At 40.8% G+C, this 21,104-nt stretch overlaps 1 pseudogene; it reads right to left on the minus strand.

The window, feature by feature from the left end:
* Window positions 1-5,190: 5,190 nt before the first annotated feature.
* Window positions 5,191-21,104, minus strand: part of LOC129061904 (tubulin alpha chain-like) — a 124,209-nt pseudogene continuing 108,295 nt past the window's right edge.

Raw genomic sequence — 21,104 nt, forward strand, 5'->3', positions numbered from 1 at the left:
CCCTATACTCCCACCAGCAGTATATTTCCGTTTCATCACATCCTTTGCTTTTAAACTTTTTTGTCAATTGACGTAGTTCTTTAATATCCGGAGAAGCCTGAATGGCCTCTCAAGGTCCTTTTGAGGGCTAAGAATCTATTTTATTTCCAACGAACAGAATTGTATCTCACTGTGACATTTCTTGATGAAATTCCTGTTTCATTAGTGCTTGATTTAAATTGTAGCCTTCTCAGTCTTTTGGATGTTGATATCCCTGATATTTCAGGTATTGCAACAATAAGAAAGTATTATTGCAGATCTTCAAGGTGAGATACACTCGAGGGATATACACCGCAGCAGGAATGTGTAAGCACTCCCCTGTGGGCCAAGAAATAATGTTTGCCATCTAATTTGTACCAGACAGGATGTGTCTTTTGTGAGGCCCCTGGACTCGTGCTCAGGGAGTTTGGGGAAGTTAAGAAGCCAGCGCATTCTTTCCTACTTTCTGAAAAGATAATGAGCTCCAGGAGCCTTCTCTTCAAGGCCTGATTCTAACCACTTTACCCATCTCTCCTCTGCAAAGAGGGGAATTCAAAGGCCCCACAGACTTGGAACAAACCCCCAACCTAGTAACCTGCCACATGAATGCAACCATTTCTGGATTCACTACTCCCAGGATAAGTAGAAGTGCTCCAAGCATGACATCCTGAAGAAAGATGAGTCTCTGTGAGCCATAGTTAAGTTGGGAACAGAACTTGAACTTGAAAAAGCAGGCCTGGGGCTAAACCAATTCATTAATTTTTTTCAAACAGCTAGCAAAACTGCCGAAAACCACAAACAATCTGGTTTGACTAAATCCATTTATTTAGCATCTAGTAGTATATGTTTATTGTAATTGAAGGCTGCAGTCATGTGAAAAATGAAGTAACGGAACACACGTGTTAGGTCAGAATAAGCAGAAGAGCTCCCACCAGAGGTTGAGTTGGGAACCGCCATATTCTGTGGCGCTTCAGGTGGTCTCGCAGGAGCGACCTGCCAGGAGGGCTCTCCCCCGTCATCCTTCTTTGGTGAACTAGAGAGCTGAAATAAACATTGCTAAACGGAAATGAGTAAAGGTGTTTGACTAGGGAAACTCTCACTAGAGAGAGGATGAACTATCTTAGGGTGGTTCCTTGCAAAGAGAAATAGGGTCATATTACCTCCAAGTAAACTTCACTCTTGAACACTTTTCTGGGCCTGCTCAGCTGAGAACCAGGAATGTGTGTTCAGTGTCAGGACAGGGCTTTGGAGTTTAGAAGGCTTCCTGACTTGTGACATGGAGACAAGGCAACCACTGGGACAGAGAAGTTGGAAGGTGGTAGCTCATGGAGAGTCGTTCTAGGTCTTTAAGGCTCTCGTAAACGTGTAGAACTTGCTTCCTCTCTCAAACTCTAGAATTACTTTAAAACTTCTGTTTCTTTAAATAATAGCCAATACTTAAATAGCATGTTGCATACACCACAAAATTTACATATATGAGCTCCTTTAATTACGTCTCACAACAATCACTATATTCTGCTGATGAAGAAACTAAGGCATAGAATGCTTGAAAAACTAGATTAAGATTCATACAACTAGTAAGCAGCAGAGTTGGGATTTGAAACTGGAGCTAAAGACCATTGTTAAGCACTATATTATACTGCTCCTCGTTTAAAGCATTGTTTACTGCCTCTTTCCTCCTTTTATACAAATAAAAAACATGCAGCTGTGCAGTTCAGCTCGAGTGACCATTCCTACTTGGTTTCATTATCTTCTAACCATTTTAATAAACCAACTCCTCCAACAGAAAAATTAGGTTTTTAAAAAATAGTTGGCATATCCTGTTTACCTTAACAGACAAAATACAATTTTTGCAATGTCCTTTTGATGTAAGTATAAAAATACTGAAAGCGTAAATAAACTATCAGGCCAACCAAATAGTAATTATTTTCACATCAAACAAGATATCATCTGTTCCCCAAGTAAATAATCTCTGACAGCATCTAAAAGACAACAAGACCATGAAGCATTCAGGGCACTAATGTCTGCACTACATGGGGATAAAAGAAGCAAATGTTGGTGGATCAAAGAGGGCCCCGCACAATGAGTCATGTAGCACTCATCTCAAATTAAACAGCCATCTCCATGATGTGATGCAGAGTTGTCTACCCCACTATTCCGGGGAAGGAAGAGGGTCAGGGAGGAGGAAGGCAGAGGGCTGAGGCAGGGAAGTGGGAACGAAGAGAGGAGGCCATCTTCGCCTTCCGGCTCCTGCCCTGCTCCACGGAACGGGTTAGGGTCCGTCTATCACAGCCCATCCCATGTAATGACACTTAGGTGTTTGTGTCTGAAACGGTGGTTTAAAATGTTGGGGAATCCGAGAATGGGATGAAAATATTGGGGCATCTACAGAGAAGGATGCAGAACTGTAAATGCAAACATTTGCACATAACTTCAGGGGGCTAAGATTCGTCGAGGCCCATCCATGGATTCCAAGCAATTGATTCCAGGAAAACAACCCCATTTTTAGAAATTGTTCAATTAATCACATAGTGTTGAATAAGCACCTCGGTGAATACCACCTAGGTCAGTATTAGGTAGATGAAAAAGAAAATTAAAATGTTTATGAACTTATGGATGCTTTTCAAGACAACCCCCTCAAACTCATAGAAACTGATTAACTGTCAATAGGAAGTAAAGGCGTACCTCAGAGATATTGCACGTTTGGTTCTAGCTTACAGCAACAAAGTGAATATCCACAATAAAGTGAGTTGCCATCTTTTTGCTGGTGGAATTTTACAAATTTTCCTTCAGTTTGCCTAGCTGAAAAGTAACTTGTCTAGCATTTACTATGGGCAGTCACTTCAAATACAGTGTCTGTGGTTCTCAGACTTCATTAGGCATCAGAGCTGTTAAAAAATTCCTAGGTCTGGCCTCCATAGTTTATTAGGCCTGGAGTGAACCCAAGTGTGCATTTCCAACAAGTTTCCAGCTGACACAATGATGCTGCTGTTGGGTGCTATGCCCCATGATATAGATTCTATTATACCCAATTTACAAATAAGGAAGCCAGAACCCAGAGACATGAAATAACTTGTTCAAGGTCACACAGCAGATATGAGGCAGAACCAGGACTTAAATGCAGGAACACTGGTTCCAAAGCAGGAATTGCCAAACTCTCTTAAAGGGCTACATAATAAATATTTTAGGATTGCCGACGTTATGTGGTCTCTGTTTTAACTACTCAACTCTGCCATTGTAGCACAAATGCAGGTGTAAGCAATGCTAACATGAATGGGTATGGCTGTGTTCCAATAAAACTTTAATTACAAACACAGGTGCCTGGCACATGGGCTACTTGCTGACCACTACTCTATGCTTTTTAAGCCTTAAATGTGAAACGGCAACCTCAAAGGATTGTTAAAACACACACACACACACACACACACACACACACACACGAATGCATGTTAAGTGCTTAGCACTGTGCCTGTCATATAATGAATTGAAACCTGTTGCCCTCATCATAATTACTGAGAATTCCCGGTGTCACAGGTAAGTGCTTCGCTTCTGAAATCTTCAAGCCTAGAAATCTATGGGATAGTACCCTTGGCCCACGCAGCAGAGGGCCCCGCATTCACAGGGCTTCTAAATTCCACTGCCAGGTCCCCAGGGGGAGGACACCCTTGGTCTGACGGGGCCATGAGGTCTGCATGCAGCTGGCACACAAATAATGGAGGATGACATGGATCACAGAGCCACCAACTCCGGGGTCTGGAGTTGGGAATGGGTTGGAGAAGAACTGGGAGAAAATTTAGGAAAAGGGTTAGGATGGTTAAGGAAAGGCAGGGAATCAGTACCTTGAAATAAATGATTGATGTGTAAATTATATGTCTCTTCTGTAACAGAATCCTCCAAGTACCCCATTCATTTGAACGCTGAGAGTGAGTCCACTTTGTTACTGGAAGTGCTACTTTGAAGGGCCCTCCTCTAAGGACACGGCCCAGGGAGCCTCATCTCACTTCAAATCTATCATCCAAGTAATAAAAGTCCAAATCTCCATAAGCTACAGCAGTAGCACAGAAATGTGAATACCTTGGACATCATATTCAATAATATAATCATTTATAAGCACTTTTCAAGCTGTTGTTCCCTTATGCTTGATTTCCCCATCTACCCAGTGGGGATACTAGTACCTCTCACATGGGGTTGTCCCGAGTATTTAAGCGTAATACACTGATAGAGTGTCTGACAAATACTAAGTGCTAAACATTATTTTTGTTATTGTAATTAACAATACAATATCTTGTGAAGAAGTAGGGAGAGCATGTTATTATTGTCTCTATTTTTCAGGTGAGGAACCTGTGGCCTAGCAAGGTCTGATTTTCTCTTTCTCCAAGATTGCGGCAGCTCTGGAAGTAAAAGCTCCTGACTCCTGGATCTGGTCTCTTGTCATTGGCCTAGAATGAAAGTACTATTTTCCCTTTAATCTCAAAATGTTTTGGGAAACTCCTAGTGGGGTCTTCTGGGATCAATTTCCTATCCGAGGATTTTCCGAGGATTTTCCTTCTGTAATTGGGAACCTTCTTGTAAAATCCAGCTCCTCGAATTCACTGTGGATTTGCGAAGCATCGCCAGACTTTTGGGACAGAGGTGATGCAATGGGGCTCTCAGGGGTGCTTGCAAACATCTCTTACTCAAACTTGGGTAAGTGAATAGACTGAGCAAAAGGGCCCTTCAGTTTTCTTCTGGTCCCTTTGGGGAGCCGGGGTGATAGGTCCCAGGAAAAGAGGAGCGCTTGTGTGATGCTCGCCCCTGGGCTGAGCCCTGCTGCTAAATGTTACTGCCAATGCGGTACACTTGCTTGGCGCTTTCCGATGACAAGCCCTTTCACACATCTCATCTTCGTGATAACCCTGTGAAACTGATGATCTGCAGATCAGGAGACTGTGGCTCCAAGAGGTTAAGGAAGGAGTCCGAAATTGTCCAGCGGGCAGGAGGCAGAGAGGACTCAAAGCCAGCCTCTGACACCTGCAGTTCACCAGCAGGAGTGGCGGGACTGAAGAGAGCAGCGTGCGGGTGATGTGAACAGCTTTCCCCGAAAGCCAGAAAACCAGAGGGCCCAGCCAAGGGATGAAGGGAGGGCGGGAGGCCAGCTGCCCTTAATGGGACCTGCTTTGTACTTCGGAAGTGCTAAGGCTGCCATAAGCCCAGCCTGCACCCGGGAGCTTCGCCCGAGTCAAAACGCTGGGCCTGGCTCCACTCTCTTTTTCTTTAAAAGAGGGAAAAACCCAAATTGTGGTTAGATTCAAAATATCAGATGGGGCAAAATAGCTCCCTCTGGTGGCTATTTCTAGTAGTGGCAAGCAGCAGTAAAACAAGAGCCAAGAAGGATTTATGATAGCAAGATCCATGAGAGGGAAAACATTTAAGATAAAAGCAGTATTCTTCTAGATACCATTCCTCCTGGGTATGAGAGTCATTTCTGTCATCTGTCATCTCTCCTTCTATAGATGGACTTGTATCTCTCTCTCTCACACACACACACGAACACATAGGCACAAACCTATACCTGTATTTATTTCATGATTTATTCTATGCCAGGGACTTTACAGTCATTATCTCACTTAAGTTTTATTATTGTAGCCTTATTAAAGCAACTTAACAGCTGGGAGAAACTGAGGCTCAGAGATGTTAAGTAAATTTATCAAAGTCACACAGCTTGTTAGTGGCCGAGCCTGGATTCAAACTCAAGCCTGACTTCAAATCCCAAGCTCTTCCCCACTGCACTCTCCTGCCCATTATGGGAGGTTTTGTTATAATATTTGCCAACACTGTTGTTGACCCTGACATGCCATTGTCTAGCACAGTGGTTATGCGTCAGGGCCACAAAGATACTTTGAAAATACATGTCCAAGTCACCTACTTCAGAAACACCAAATCAAAATCTTTAGGTGTGAGGCCCATGAAGCTCTACTTTAGAAAGTTATCACCAGGCAATTCTGATGCTGACAGCTCAGTTCAGGCCTGAGAACTAGCATTGTAAGCCACTGCCCTGGTGCTTTCAATATTTCTAGTACTGTCTGATCTATAAATTCATTTGCTTTTGAGAAAGAATACACATAAGTAAAAAGACAGGCCCAGAAAGTTTGCTGGCTGAGCTCTGAGGTTCAGGGAGAGGACAGACCAGCTGGGAACTTTCTCTGGACAAGCGTGTGCAGACTGAGTTGAGGTAGCTGGATTGACGGTGTCAATCAAAAATTGAGGAGAAGAAAAGACAGACTAGAGGCTCAGGCCATAAAGGAGGCTGTTTCTCCAAGGAAACACAGAACCGAGAGAAAGTACCTTACACTGAACCTGAGGGTAGAAACATAGATAATGAGAAAGTCAGGCTTATTAGTTAGTATGTCAGTAGCTGCTGTAACAATTAGAATATATATAAAATGGCTAAAACAGAACAGAAGTTTATTTATCACCCCCAGAATAAACCAAGGTAAATGTTTCAGGGTGGCCGGACCACACCTGCTTCCATCTAGCAGCTCAGTTATCCCCTGGGGCCTCACTGCAGGCAATCAGTGGAAGGAGATTAAGATCATTGAAGAGTGACGCCCATTCTTAAAAGCCTTAGTCTTCTAGCCATACTTAGCCCAGGAGATCTTAACTACACGCCCACCCCTAACTGAACGAGAAAGAGGAAATAGAGGTTATCTGTGTGCCCAGAAACAAAGAGGAACCTGATGGCAGTGTTCAGCCAGGCTCCACGTCCGTCCGGAGGGTGCCCTCTAAGGCCTGTGGTGAGAGGAGAATCCAGCCGATGGCAGGGAGAGGGAAGACAGAATGATCCTGAACAAGTTAGATCGGTGCCTTGAATTTAAACCTAGGCTAAACTCTTCAAGTAATATGAGACTGGGTGTTTGATACATCTCAAGAAAATTCTGCTGGAACTCCAGAGGCAAAGGAGAGCAGAGAAAAGGAAGCAGAAAATGGCTAGTGCAGGGCTTTGCCAACCAAACAGGCTAGAGGACTGGGTACCAGTGTTCAAAAGTTGCATGGAGAACTCAGCTGAGATTATTCATTAATTTAGCCAATATTCAGATTCCCTTCCTTTGTGTCTTGTATCAGGTTATAGTAACAATAAGGTTTAAACATAAGGAAATTTACTGGCTTACAGAACTTACATGTGGTTATAGGGTGATGTTCAGGCAAGAGCTGGTCCAAAAACAAGTTATTGGTGTCAGTGAGGTTTCAGTTTTTCTCTATTTCTCTGCTCTTCCTTTTCATTTGCTAAATAAATACACTTGTAAAAAAAAGGTTCAACCATTTATGTCACACAAAAGAACACTTAATGCCTTTGTTGGAAGAATAGCATCTCAAAATAAAGAACAATCCTTTAAATTAGATACATCTAATTTTCTGAAAAAGTCATTACATTGTTCTCATATTCCCCCTAATTTTGCCTTGAAACAGTAGCATTGTCATCATGGATGAGCACCTGTCCGTGGCCTGCCCACGACACTGTGTCCCCTCATCCCCTCACCCACTATGAGATATTCTAGTGCTCTCAGTGAGCTCAGGAAGCTCTTGGTAGAAACATTTGTCTTCCTTTTAAACTACTAGGAAAAGGCAGGTTGGTTTGGCTCTTTCCACAGATCTCCAGAACCCACCCCCACCTCCTATCTCCACTTACAATGTCATGATGCAACTTCCCTGTCTTTTCTCCAATGTTCAAACCAAATAATTTAGTGATTTTTCTATTCTGAGAAGTAAAACTGTCAAATTCCGTTACTGGATTTCCCCCCCGCCCCCAAACACCAGGACCACAGTCTATTTTGTTGAACTAGAACAAATGTTAAAATCTATATTTGGGTTGGGAAAATTAATTGTATAAATACAGACTTAGGAATATGTAGTTTCACATAAATTTATATGAAAAACATCTGAGGATTTTGGTTGATGACATCTCATATGGGGCAAGGCATAAAGATGCTCCTAAATCAGCCCCTAAATTGTCCTTAGTTAGTAGATGGCGCCCTGGTCTCCATGGATAAACATTTCACTATTGTCTTCGCTGGAGGGTCCTGTTCGATCTGGGAAATCATTTGAACAGGACCACTCACCAGCTTTATTGTTTTCTGAAAACAATATGGTGATGATGGGAAGGGTCCTTGCACCCAGTTATAAGGAAAATTGCTGAAGAAACAGAAGATTTTTATCTTGGAGAAGAAAAGATTAAGATGAATCCCAAAACAGAGCGCTCTAGAACTGAGCATCACTTAGTGTTAATATCAATCCTTCCTGGGGGCAAACCAGAAAATTGGGGGAAAGTAATAGAGAGTTGGACTAGACTTCAGCCCTCACATAGAGAAGAATTTTTGAACATTTGCAGTGAAAATGAACGGGCTCTTTAGGGACAGAGGTGAGCTTTCCATTAAGAATAGGATAGAAAGGACCATTTCTTAAAGGGAGGTTGTCTTAAACGATACCTTCTAGCTCTCGCATTGTCTGAAGGATACTGGATTTTCGGGGTGCAGAAACAGGCTCTGTACAGGAACAGAATAAGCCCTCCCAAGAGGTGGGGGGTGAAATACTGAACAAAATATAAACAGTAGGCATAAAAACAATGCATCTTCATTGCTTGCAGGCCATGGATGGCCAGTTTGACTTAGTTCCCGGTGTTCCATCCCCCAACATGCCCTTCCTTCAATTGCTGCATGTTTCAATTCCATTCAGCCTCCATTCTAATCTGGGCTGGAGGTCCTCTCTTCTTCCTTTGAATTCCTATGACAGATTGTGTGTAATTCTTTATTTTTAAAAGTTATTTCGAGGCTTCTAGTATAAAGTAAAACACACTTATTATGGGGAGATGATACTGCCCTGCATCCAGATAGTTGGGTTCAAATACTGAATCCACCACTTCATAACGGGAATTTTATTATGTATATTACTAACTATAACAGTGGTCATGTATAGATGTACATGCACAATGCAATGTACAGATCATGTATCACAGAAACGTACATTGGAACCTATATGATCCTATTAACTGATGTCACTCTAATAATTTAATAATAATAACAAAATAAACATTAAGTATAGGGGTTATCAATAAGGCCCAATTACAGTTTTGGGAAGAGAGTATGTGTATGTGTATTTCTGTTTGTGTGTACGCACACATGTGTGTGTACTTGGAGGGATTGGTGGGGAAAATGCAGCCATCTTTGCATATATACTATAGCTATAGATTCCTAATACTCTTAAGCTTTGATTAAATTGCTAAAAACCTTGAAGGGTCCTAATTGGCAGAACCCAGACATGGGGGTGGGAATGAAACTAAAATTTATTGATAGTTGTTATTTAATGTAGGCTTCACGTCTATAACAAATAGACCCCAAAATGTGATGACTACAATGAAATAAAAGATTTTTCTTGTTCTCACACAGTCTAGAGTGGCTACTCTGGCCTTCCGGGGTGGCTTAGGTGGGGAGAGAGAAGGGTGATTCTGCTCCACGAAGTTGTTAAGGGACCCAGGCTGCCATGTGCGGCGTGTGGCTTCAAAGCCTGTTGAACATTGTCCCAGCCCATGAGCCGATGGCTGTGGCAGGGAAATGGGATACTGATTAACTCCACCTAGGCCACATCATCACTGCGGTGGGGAAGGCTTTTGGGGTGTGCTGAGTAGACACTACACAATCCTTACTCCTACCCAAACTTCTTTTCACAGAGAAGTTTATAGACTTAGACATCTGCCCCTGAATGTAAACGAACATGTGGACAGAGTCTCCCAAGAGTTTTAAACCGAAAATTCTAGTTCTACTTGTGGGGTAATGGGCTTTATTTCTGATCAGAAAATTCAAGCATTGGATCCGGCCAGCGGACTGATGGGGACTGCTGGGAGCTCCAGGAGGGAAGCTTGGAGCAGACAGGGAGCTGCCGACAGTGGCTCCGGGTTTGAACTCTGGCTTAGGAAGTGACCAGCTTTCTGACATTGGACAAGGTGCTTACGTTCTCTGGGACTCAATTTCCTTGTGTGTAACATGGTGAACATGTCAGCTTCCTTGTAAAGTTTTATGAGGAGGGACATTAAACGTATGAAGTGCCCAGTGAATGCAGATTCCCTTTCCTGAAATCACATGTCAAATGTGGCCACCATTGCTCCTACATACAAAGCTACTTCTGATGATCAAGAATATGCATTGCATTTATACATCTTTACTCAAAGCCCCGACTCTGATCTACCCTCTTAAGCTTAAAAAGTTGATAATAATACTTTAAGTGGTTCTTACCATGATAGAAGTAATCCTTGAAATATTCTCACAGGATATGGATAATTGGGGTAATATAGTTGCATTGGGACTGTTTTATCTTTTCTTTTTTTAAAACCATATCCCTGTTTTTCCTTCTTTAGCTAATAAAAGATGAAAATTAATGAAATCTTTTGATATATCAGGACAGCTCTTAGAGTAAGTGTTAGAGTAGAGTTAGATAAGGACACTGAACTTTTCCACATAACTGTACCTCTGTAACCTGAACACTGATTTAGTGCCATGTCTTTAGCCTCTGAGAGATTAATTACTGCACCAAACGCTGCTAGGCTGACTGAGTTTCTTACCTGAGGAGGGGAATGAGTCTGCTATTTTATGGAAATTATCTAAAAGTAGCTAAACAGGACTCTGACTATACATGAGGCCTTGGGGGTGTTCACCCCCAGACTCTGGTTGATCCATGGGCCTGGACAACCCACACTCAGAAAGCGGATAATGGTGATTGCCTCTACTCCCCAGCCTCCAGGATAGTGGTGAGCATATAGGCTGGTGAGTTTGCTGCGAGTGAGGAAGGTGATATGTTTCTATGCCAAGCTTTCCTCCATTTTCTCATTTAGAACCCAGGGTATTTTAGTTTACTTTGAAGAACACGTGGACTTATAAATAACTGGAAACATGTCCTTTAATCTCACATGATGTGAATGCTATTTTAATTCACGCCAATATGCTCCTGTGGGCTTATGAAGCAGCACTTTGGGGTTCTGCTCTCCAAGCAGTGGCAAGCCATTTTGTAAGGACATGTCAACTTTCTCATTTGATAGATGATGAAGCAAAAATGACAAATGTTGGATGATTTTTAAAGTCTTTAGATCTGTTCCTACTAACTGCACTACATCTGGCTTACGCATGCTGCATTCTTGTACCATGCATTTAATTTCTGTTGACAAACATTGACTATTTTAAGGACCCTATGCAAAGAAAGAGCTGATGCTCACTCTGCTCAATATACATTTTCTGTTTTCATGGCTAACTGACCCCAAATAAAGATGCAAAATGAGCTTGTAAAGGCAATGCATATCATATTATGATAACAATGATAAGACCTTGAAAATCACAAACATTTCTAACCTCCATTTAATGATCCATTTACATCAATAATATCCAACACTATCAATTTCATGATTGCAAATGAAGGTGGATGTTCCATGAAGATGGTTGGGATAGGTGTGACTGATCGTAAATATTTCAGGGGCTATTATAGTAGGTCAGACCTCAATCTGAACGACTGCAAGTTTCTGCAAATGAACATTTATTGACAGGAAGGTGACTTCTTTGAGCAGGTTTTGAGCCTTGTAACCAGAGATAGATCTACTGTAAAGCCAGTGAAACTTAGCAATGTGGTCACATGGTTGTAGTTTTGAAAATTTAGCATATAACAAATAAACAAACAAACAAATAAATAAATAGAATAATGTGGTCTGTTTCCAGTCTAACTTTCTTCCCATTGTACCCCTCACCCCTTGAATTGGGTGGTGTTGAAATGCCTGGGATTTGGGGTTCTGGCATGGGGTTTTGGTTTTATGTGGTTTGCAGTCCCTTCTGTGTATAGTTATTTTTAGCCATGCTGGTAAAGGAATGACTCCTAGGTATACGTCAGCTGCCCATTGGGCTGATACACCTGACTTTGTGAAATGAATGAGTAGGACCAGAAGTACAATCATGATATGAATTTACCCTATCGTACCCAACATAAATAGTAGGTCCGTGGCAGAAGAGACACATGATTAGAAAAGTCTTTTTTGAAAAAAATCAGATGTACTCTGGCTGAGTAGCTCAGCTGGTTAGAGTGTCATCCCAATATGCCAACTTTGTGGGTTCAATCCCTGGTCAGGGCACATGCAAGAATCAACCAATGAATGCATAAATAGGTGGAATGACAAATTGATCTCTCTGTCTCTCTCTCCTTCCTCCTCTTCTCTCTCTCTAAAAGTCAGTAAATAAAATCAGTAAAAAAATCAATCAATAAATAAAAAATCAGTTAAAAAATCAGATGTGAACATTTTTGAAGGAAGGCATCCCTCCCATTAAAACCTAGTTAACATCGATGTTCTCCCTGTCAGGAATAGTCTCAGTAATGCATTACATGATTATAAATGCACCATACATTTTCTTTTTTGATGGGAATTCAAAATTTATTTTAATTCCTGAAGGTAGGGATGAATCTGTAGCAGTATCACCACCAGTGCATACATTTGTAGGTGGGATCGCATAATTTACGCATTCCAAAATATTGCATTGTACCTTGAAAATATAAATTACTTTACTAAAATCTGGTGGTTCCAGGTGAAAAGGCACACAAAATTATTACTGATTCATAAACAGCCAGAAAAATAAGAAACAAAACTATACTATTCAAATCAATGTGGGTTGTATGAAAGGAACTTGATTTACATTCTTATTGTACCTCAATACAATGTAGAAGCATTAAAAATGTACAATGTAAGAAGCAATAAAAAAATAATTGTCCTTGTGGGTGCCTTAAGACTAATAAAGCATAATTTTTCAGAATATACAGCCAAAAATATATGAAAAATAGAGGTGTATCACAATATTAATTATAAAATAATATGTATTTTTCTGGATTTTATGATATTTGTAGTAGTAGCAGAAAATTTTGTAGTAGTAAAAATTTTAAAATTTTGCTTTTTGAGATTTAATTTTTCTTACTCTAAATAAAAGCTTATGTCCATATTTAACTTGTATAAATAACTTTGGTTTTCTTTCTTAAAGAAGGCTCCTCAAATTGTATAAACTTCAGGCCCCACAAAACCAGGATTTGCCTGATTGCTATGTAGGAAGATATATATAATAGTCACAGTTGCATGTGGTTTATAGTTTTCTATATCTGAAATCTTAGGTTAAAATTTTTAAAATGCATTTGACATTCTAAGAATTGGAATTGAAGAACAGTAGTAAAGTTATTCTTACATCTCCACATCCCTAACACTTAAAAAAAAAAAAATCAAATTGAGACTCCTCTTGTTAAGTTTCTAGATCCATCTTCCCCTAATGCTGCCTTCAAGGAGAGTACTTTTTCTTCACATCCCTGAAGTCAGGGATGGTGGCATTCATTTTGCTCCATCATAGCCATTTCTAGACAGTTACCCTTTCACCATGTAAAAACTCCTCCTCTTTTGAGCTTTGTACTGCCTACTATTTCCTCACTGTGAGTGTCATTACTGAGCTCTCCACTCATTCCCTCTAACCATTGAAGACTTTTCACCCTATGCAATGTAAACTTAGAATATTTCAACATCCATGTAACACATTCAACAATGTAGCTGAACTACTTAATGAGGCAGTTGTAATATACTACTATAAATTTATTCTTTCACAGCTCTGGAGGCCAGAAGTCTGAAATCAGTGTTACTGGGCTAAAATCAAGCTGTGAACAGGACAACACATCCTCTGGAGGCTTTAGGGGAGAACCAGTTTTTTTTCTTCTTCCACCTCTGGTGGCTGCCACCATCCCTTGTCTTGTGGCCACATCACTCTAATCTCTGCCTTCTACTCTTTGAGTATGTAAAATCTCTTTGCCTCCCTCTTATAATGATACATGTGATAGCATTTAGGGCTCACCAAAAAATCCAGGATAATCTCCTCATCTCAAGATCCTTAACTTAATCACATCTTCATAAACAACCCACCCCCACTTTTGCAAGCTCACTGGCCTTTTGCAACACACAAGCTCCAGGGATTAGGATGTGGATATATTCCAGGCTATTTTTAGGCCCATCGTACTTGCATTACAATCCCTGGATGTTGTCATCGTTGTGTCCCTCTGTCTCTGTCCCAGTTCAGCCTCCCACTTCCTGGATAATATACACTGAGGACTGTCATAACGAACCTAGAACTGCTCTGAATTAGAAGGTCAGCTATTGTCCCCTCCATTCTCTTTTACAACCCTATTTCCCCCCACAACTGCACTTTGACCCCATAGAGACTTTTGGTTGCTCAAATCCTAACTTTTCTTTCAATCTTTCAATCCCTTTCTGTTAGTTTTTGTAACAAAAGTCACAATCTCTTCCCAATTTTCTAGACCTAAGCAAGGCTTGAGGTCTGGAACATACTGGCTAAAGCAAAGGTTCAATTCCCTGGTGAAAGGATCCTGCAACACCACAGCAGGTGTACATAGTAATAATCCTCCTAGTCCTTTCTTTAAGGGGTCTACTGCCATTTACCTGGATAACTGACCATTGAGCACCCACGCATTTCAAGAATTATTGGACACAGGATCCTAGTGGACGTTAACACCTGGAGATCCTAAGCATCATCATGGGTTCCTATTACAGTGGCAGGAAGTCAGAGCCAGGTAATAAATGAATGGAGTCCTTGCCACAGTGGGTGAGTTAGGCTGGTTCACAGTAGGTAAATTGGGTCTGCATATTCATCTGGTGGTCATTTTCCTGGTCTCTGAATATATAATTGAAAAGGACATACTTGGTCCCATCCCTGTATGGGATCCTTGGCTAATTGAGTCTCCAACATGGTACCATTTGGTGAATAGTTGACTACACTGGATCCCTTTCACGCTAAAAAGGATAGTGATTCATTCAGACAAGAATAGATAGATGTTCTGGGAAAGGATTTGCTTTTCCTGTCCACAGGACCTCCTCTAACACCACTATTTGAGGGCTTATAATGAGTTTGATCCACTGGTATGGGATCCTATGTACTATGACATTGGACTAGGGGACCCACTTTACAGGAAAGGAGGTTTGTTGGAGAATCCATGACCATGGGATTCACTGGTCACATTACATATTGCACCTGGTAGAGCATTGGAGTAGACTGCTGAAAGCACAGCTGAAGAAAGTGCCAGCTTGAATATGCTACTTTAGAAGGTGGGTGCCACCCTCCAGGACACGGTATATACCTGGAATAGAAGACCTTTGTATGTGTCTGTATCCTCAATAGGAAAAATACCCTGGTCTTGGAACTAGAGGATGACAGCAGATCCCACTTACTATCATTTTCAATGACCTGCCTGAGGGATTTGTGCATTTCATATCTACAAATCTGGGCTCTACAGGGTTGGGTATTATAGTTCCTAAAGGGGATCTAGAGTCTAGAAAGAGTCCCACTGAGCTATAAACTGTAGCTACTACTGTAGCCAAGAACTGGGTTCTTGGGCTTGTTATATCTGGGAATAAGTACACAAGTAGAGGAGTTGCCATTCTGACAGGAGTCATTGACCTTAACCACTAGGTGGTGGCAGGCTGCGGCCACACAGCAGGTCAGGGAGTGATATGTTGACCAACAGGTGATCCATTTGAATGCCTCTTGGTATTCCCTTTATCAGGTTTGATAATAAGTGGACAAATGCCTCCACCTTGGTCTGAGAAGGGCCTAGTGCCCATTGCTCAGATGCCTCAGGAATTAGGTTTTAGGTGACATTACCAGGTAATCCACTGAGGCCACTAGAGGTGGTACCTGAGGGAGGGGTGAATCTAGAATAGGTAGTGGAGGAGAGAAATGATGAGGATCAGCTGTGGCCCCAAGACTAGCTATAAGAATGGAGCTGCAGCTCATTCTACTAAATTTCCCTTCAGATTTTTCTCAGGAGAGGGATCCACCAGCATCTTAAAAATTATTCTTTCCGTTAATTATATCAGGATGATAAATGTATTCTTAATTTGTTGTCTAGTAATAACTTGATATGTTAATTTTATGTTCTATTTTTCTTCTCAGCCACTGACCCTCTTATCATTTCAATCCATCAAATTCCTCTTGAAATTGGAAATGCCTACAACAGGGAGCAAGCAGGGAGTGGTGGTGGGGGGGTAAGTTTGTTTTTGAGTATCAGCCCTTACAGACATATCTATTGCCTACATGGTCAAGGGGGAGGGTAGCATAGAGATGGAAGAACATCAGAGTTGGCCTCACCTCTCCCAGTTTCTGGAACATGCCCTGCCTTGCTTGGTTTTGTGAGCCCGGAAGTTTTTGAGATGAGGAGTTAGGAGCCTGTACTGATGTGACTGTCCCCAAGGCTTCTTCACAAAGCCAAGGAGTTCATTGAAAGTATTCCCATGGACCATTTACTAAGTTAGGAAGAAAAATTGCCTACATCTATGGGATATCATCCATTGCAAATATTGGGCAGTAAGCCAGAGAATTCCAGTGGGAGAGCCAATTCCCAACAATCAGAGCAACTATCAGACGTTATCCTTCAGGAACCAGCCCAGTGTGGGTGTCAGCGGCTGTCCAGTGACAGCATCAGGTGAGAGATCCTCCAGCTCTGTCCACCACCCAGCACCCCTCTCGATCTGTTGTCTAGATTACTGGCGAGGAGAAGAGACAGACTAGAGATGGTGTTAAGTACTGTATTTAAACTAGGCTGATAATATCTTCCTAAGATGAATGATTATTCTATTGCACCAACTATATTTTCAATTATCAGGATTAAGTTTCTCATGATTAGCAGAAGAAGAGACCTGGAATCAAAATTATGCAGGTATCAAATTAAGAATGTTTACCCCCCGCAAGTTATACCAATTTATATTCATTTGTAATGTTTGCTTATTAAATGCAACCTGTGAAATTCAGATAGGTACCCCCATAGTCCCACTAACCAAAGACAACAACATTAACAATAACATAAAACATAATATGCTTTTCCAAAACAATCTTGACAAAGAAAAAGTTGGAGCTCTCATGCTTCGTGATTTCAAAACCTATTACAAAGTTACAGTAATCAAATCAGTATGGTACCAGTGGAAAGACATACACATAGACCAATGGAACAGAATAGAGAGTCCATAAATTGACTCTCACATATATAGGCAATTAATTTTCAAATGATTGTGTGTCAAAACCTACACAATGAGGAAAGAATAGTCTCTTCAACAAATGGTCCTAGGAAAACTGGATAACCATATGCAAAAGAATAAAGTTGGACCTTTTACCTTAAACAATATACAAAAATGAACTTGAAGTGGATTAAAGGCCCAAACATAATATAATACTTGAAATTCTTAAAAAATTCCTGGAAGAAATATAGGGGGAAACCTTCATGACATTGGTTTTGGCAATGGTTTCTTGGATAAGACACCAAAACCACAGAAAATAAAAGCAAAACTAGACACATGGGACTACACTAAACTTAAAAACTCCTGCACAGCAAATGAAACAATTAACAGAGTGAAAAGGCAACCAATGGAGAAAATATTTGCAAACCTGATAAAGAATTAATATCAAATATATGAAAAATTCCAACGACTCAACAACAACAACAACAAAAGACAAATAGATCAATTAAAAATGAGCAGAGGACTTGAAGAGACATTTCTCCAAAGAGGATACTCAAATGGACAAGAAGCATATGAAAAGATGCTTAACATCATTGATCATCCCAGTGAGATATTACCTCATGCCCATTGAGATAGCCACTCTCAAAACCAGAAAATACATCCTATTTAAGTGCAGAGAAATTGGAATCCTTATGCATTGTAGGTGGGGATGTAAACTGATGCAGTCTTTATGGAAAACAGAATGGAGTTTCCTCAAAAATTAAAAACAGAATTACCATACGGCCCAGCAGTCCTCCTTCTGTCTGGAAAAAGTCCAGCCATTGATAATATAACGAGAATGGTTTCTGTGACGTCGCAGCCAAGAAGAGTGGGCTGGAATGCGCATCCTTGAGCAAAGATGAACGACTTGACTGTAATAGTCACTGTTGACACTGTTGAGTGAACATATGTACTGTGTGGACATTGCATTCAAAATGACTGAGCGAGTAGAGCAACGAATCTGCGTAAAATTTTGCATTAAGTTTGAGCATTCCTCTGTGGACACTATTTGGACGATTCAGAAGGCCACAGATGTGCGCAACTGGTGATTGGCAGCTTCGTCATGACAGTGTGCCTGCTCATGCATGTCTCATGCAGAGTTTTTTGCAAAACATCAAATCACCCAGATGACTTAGCCCCCCTAGAGCCCAGATTTGGCACCCTATGACTTCTGATTTTTCCAAAAACTAAAAGCATCGTTGAAAGGGAAGAGATTTCAGATCATCAAGATTCAGGAAAATAGGACAGGGAAGATGAAGGTGATTGGAAGGAATGTGTGAGGTCCCAAGGTGCCTACTTTGAAGGGGACTGAGGTGTCATTGTCCTAGGTATAATGTTTCTTATATTTTGTATCATCTTTAAGTCTCTATTTTTCATAGTTCATGGCTGGATACTTTCTAGACAGACCTCATATACCAAAAAGACTTGAAAACGGATTTCAAAGAGATATTTGTACACCCATGTTCATTGTATGTTCACAATAACCAAAAGGTGGAAGTGACATAAATGTCCACTGACATATGAATGGAAAAAGAAAGTGTGGAATATATATACAATGGAATATTATTTAGCCTCAAAAAAGAAGAAATCCTGTCAAATGCTATGACATGGACAAACTTTGAAGATATTATGCTAAGTGAAATAAGCCAGTCACAGAAGGACAAGCACTGCATGATTCCACTTATATGAAGTATCAAAAGTAGTTAAACTCTTAGAAACAGAAAGTAGAATGGTTGTTGGCAGGGACTAGGGGGAGGGAAAAAAGGGGAAGTTGTTCAATGAGTAGAGAGTTTCAATTTGCAAGATGAAAAATTTCTAGAGATCTGTTGTATAACAATGTGTAGTTAACACTATTATACTGAATGTACACTTAAGCATGATTAAGATAGTAAATTTTGTTTGTTTTTTTTACCTTAATAAAAAAGTATATTTCCTTTTAGTCTTTTTCTTACACATGTAGTCTTTCTTTTATTAACAGTCAATTATATTTACTTGGACTTGTGGCTCTGTTTGCAAATCATGCCTGAGGAAGAGACGTAGTTTTTGACTATAGGTTTGTTATTCCTAGAAATAAAATTTTCATGATCTTCATTAAATGTGTGGTAGCCAGACCCCCAAAAGCAAGTGATCCATTTAAGGGCTACTAAATAATGGCCTGCAACTAATTAACTTCCTAACTTCCTTCCTTCCTTCCTTCCTTCCTTCCTTCCTTCCTTCCTTCCTTCCTTCCTTCCTTCCTTCCTTCCCTCCTTCCTTCCTTCTTCCTCCTTCCTTACTTCATTATTGAATTTATCTGGGTGACATCGGTTAATAAAATTATATAGGTTTCAGGTATACAATGCTGTAATACATTATCTGTATACTATATTGTGTGTTTGCCACCCCAAGTCAAGTCTCTTTCCATCACTGTTTATACCCCCTATATCTTCTTCTACTGCCCCCACCCTCTTCCTCTCTGGTAGTCACCATGGGACATCTTTCTAAACAACAGTGATGATAACTAATAACACTATTAGTAACAGCCAATATTTATTAAGCACTTTACTTACTAGTAACAACAGTTGTTCCAGGAATGTGATGTATATTATCTTACTTAATATTTAACTTTAGGAAATAGGCCCTTGTTTTTCTAATTTTACTCCTGATAAAATGGAGGCTCAGAGAGGTTACCTAAGTTGCCCGAGATGGCATAGTTTTTAACTTGCTAACCCTAGATTCACATCTAGTTTTAAAATAGATGATCTAGGGAAACAGTATATATTAAGTACTTGGCTCCATAGCTTAATGGGAATCACCAAAGAAGAAAGTGTTTAAGAAGACATAGAGTGTTGCTAATTTCACTCACAGATTTGAGAGCCTTGGACATTTGCCTTTTTCTAGGATACTTAGCTTAGAAAGTGGTGATCATTTCATTCTCCTTACATAGACCTCATTTATAGTTTGGGTAAATAGCTCTGGACTTTTGGAGACTTGCGTGTGACTGTTTCATCTATATGGTAAGCTATCAATAAAGTGGCTCTTTAGCATTATGCTAAGCGAAATAAGCCAGGGGGCGAAAGACAAATACCATACGATCTCACCTATAAGCGAAACCTAACCAACAATACAAAGATGCAAGGAAAATAAGACCAGCAACACTGAAAGGAAAAGAAACCAACAGAGACAAGAGGAAAGGGGGGGGGAGAGCGGGGAAAAGGAAGGGAAGGGGAAAGTCAAGGAACATATAGCAAGGACTCATGGACACAACCAAAGGGGAAGAGCTGAGGGAGGGAAGGAGGGAGGGGGCAAGGGAAAGTGGTGGAGGGTTGGCAGAGACAAATGTATTTGATAAATAAATAAATAGATAAATAGATAAATAAATAAATAAAGTGGCTGTTTATCTCTAACTTGACAAAGTATCAAAGTCAAGCTCAGGAACCGTTTCCCATGACTTTCTGGTCATTTCGGTAGTGCAGGCAAGTGGCGGGGGGTGGGGCACTCAGAAAGAAGTGCCTTCTATTTGGCACTGATGGCAGAACAAAGGCTGAGGATGCATGGATACATGCCTTGGTGAGAGAATTTTTGAAAAAATCTCCTTGTCAATGCTCTCTATCTCGCAGTATTAGATCCTCCTGTGGCTGCCACCCAACTTTGAGAGGGACCCTGGAGTCAGCGAGCCCATGGAAAGGAGACAGGTAAAAGGAACACCAAGGAGAGAAGAAGAGCCATTGTTTCTGGACTTGGCCATCCCTCCCAGGCACACGTGTGCTGCCTGATCCGGATGGGTAAGGGCTTTTAGAGTCCATAATAGATGGATTGTGAATCTTTATTCCTTTCCTGCAATAACATGAGTTGCCTCAATAGATCTTAAAACAGATAACTCAGTCTAGTCTGGCGTCCCAATCTTGGCATTGTGTGATGCTGTAGGAGAAAGTCTTCTTTTCTATTCCAAACTCCAACCTTTACAGAAAAGAAAAATGGCATGCATTTGCAGTCCCTCCTGTAAGGCTGAAATGCC

This window comes from Pteronotus mesoamericanus, unplaced genomic scaffold (assembly GCF_021234165.1).
Source record: "Pteronotus mesoamericanus isolate MK-2021 breed Mesoamerican mustached bat unplaced genomic scaffold, CSHL_Meso_final scaffold_651, whole genome shotgun sequence".
In the NCBI taxonomy this organism is placed as follows: domain Eukaryota; kingdom Metazoa; phylum Chordata; class Mammalia; order Chiroptera; family Mormoopidae; genus Pteronotus; species Pteronotus mesoamericanus.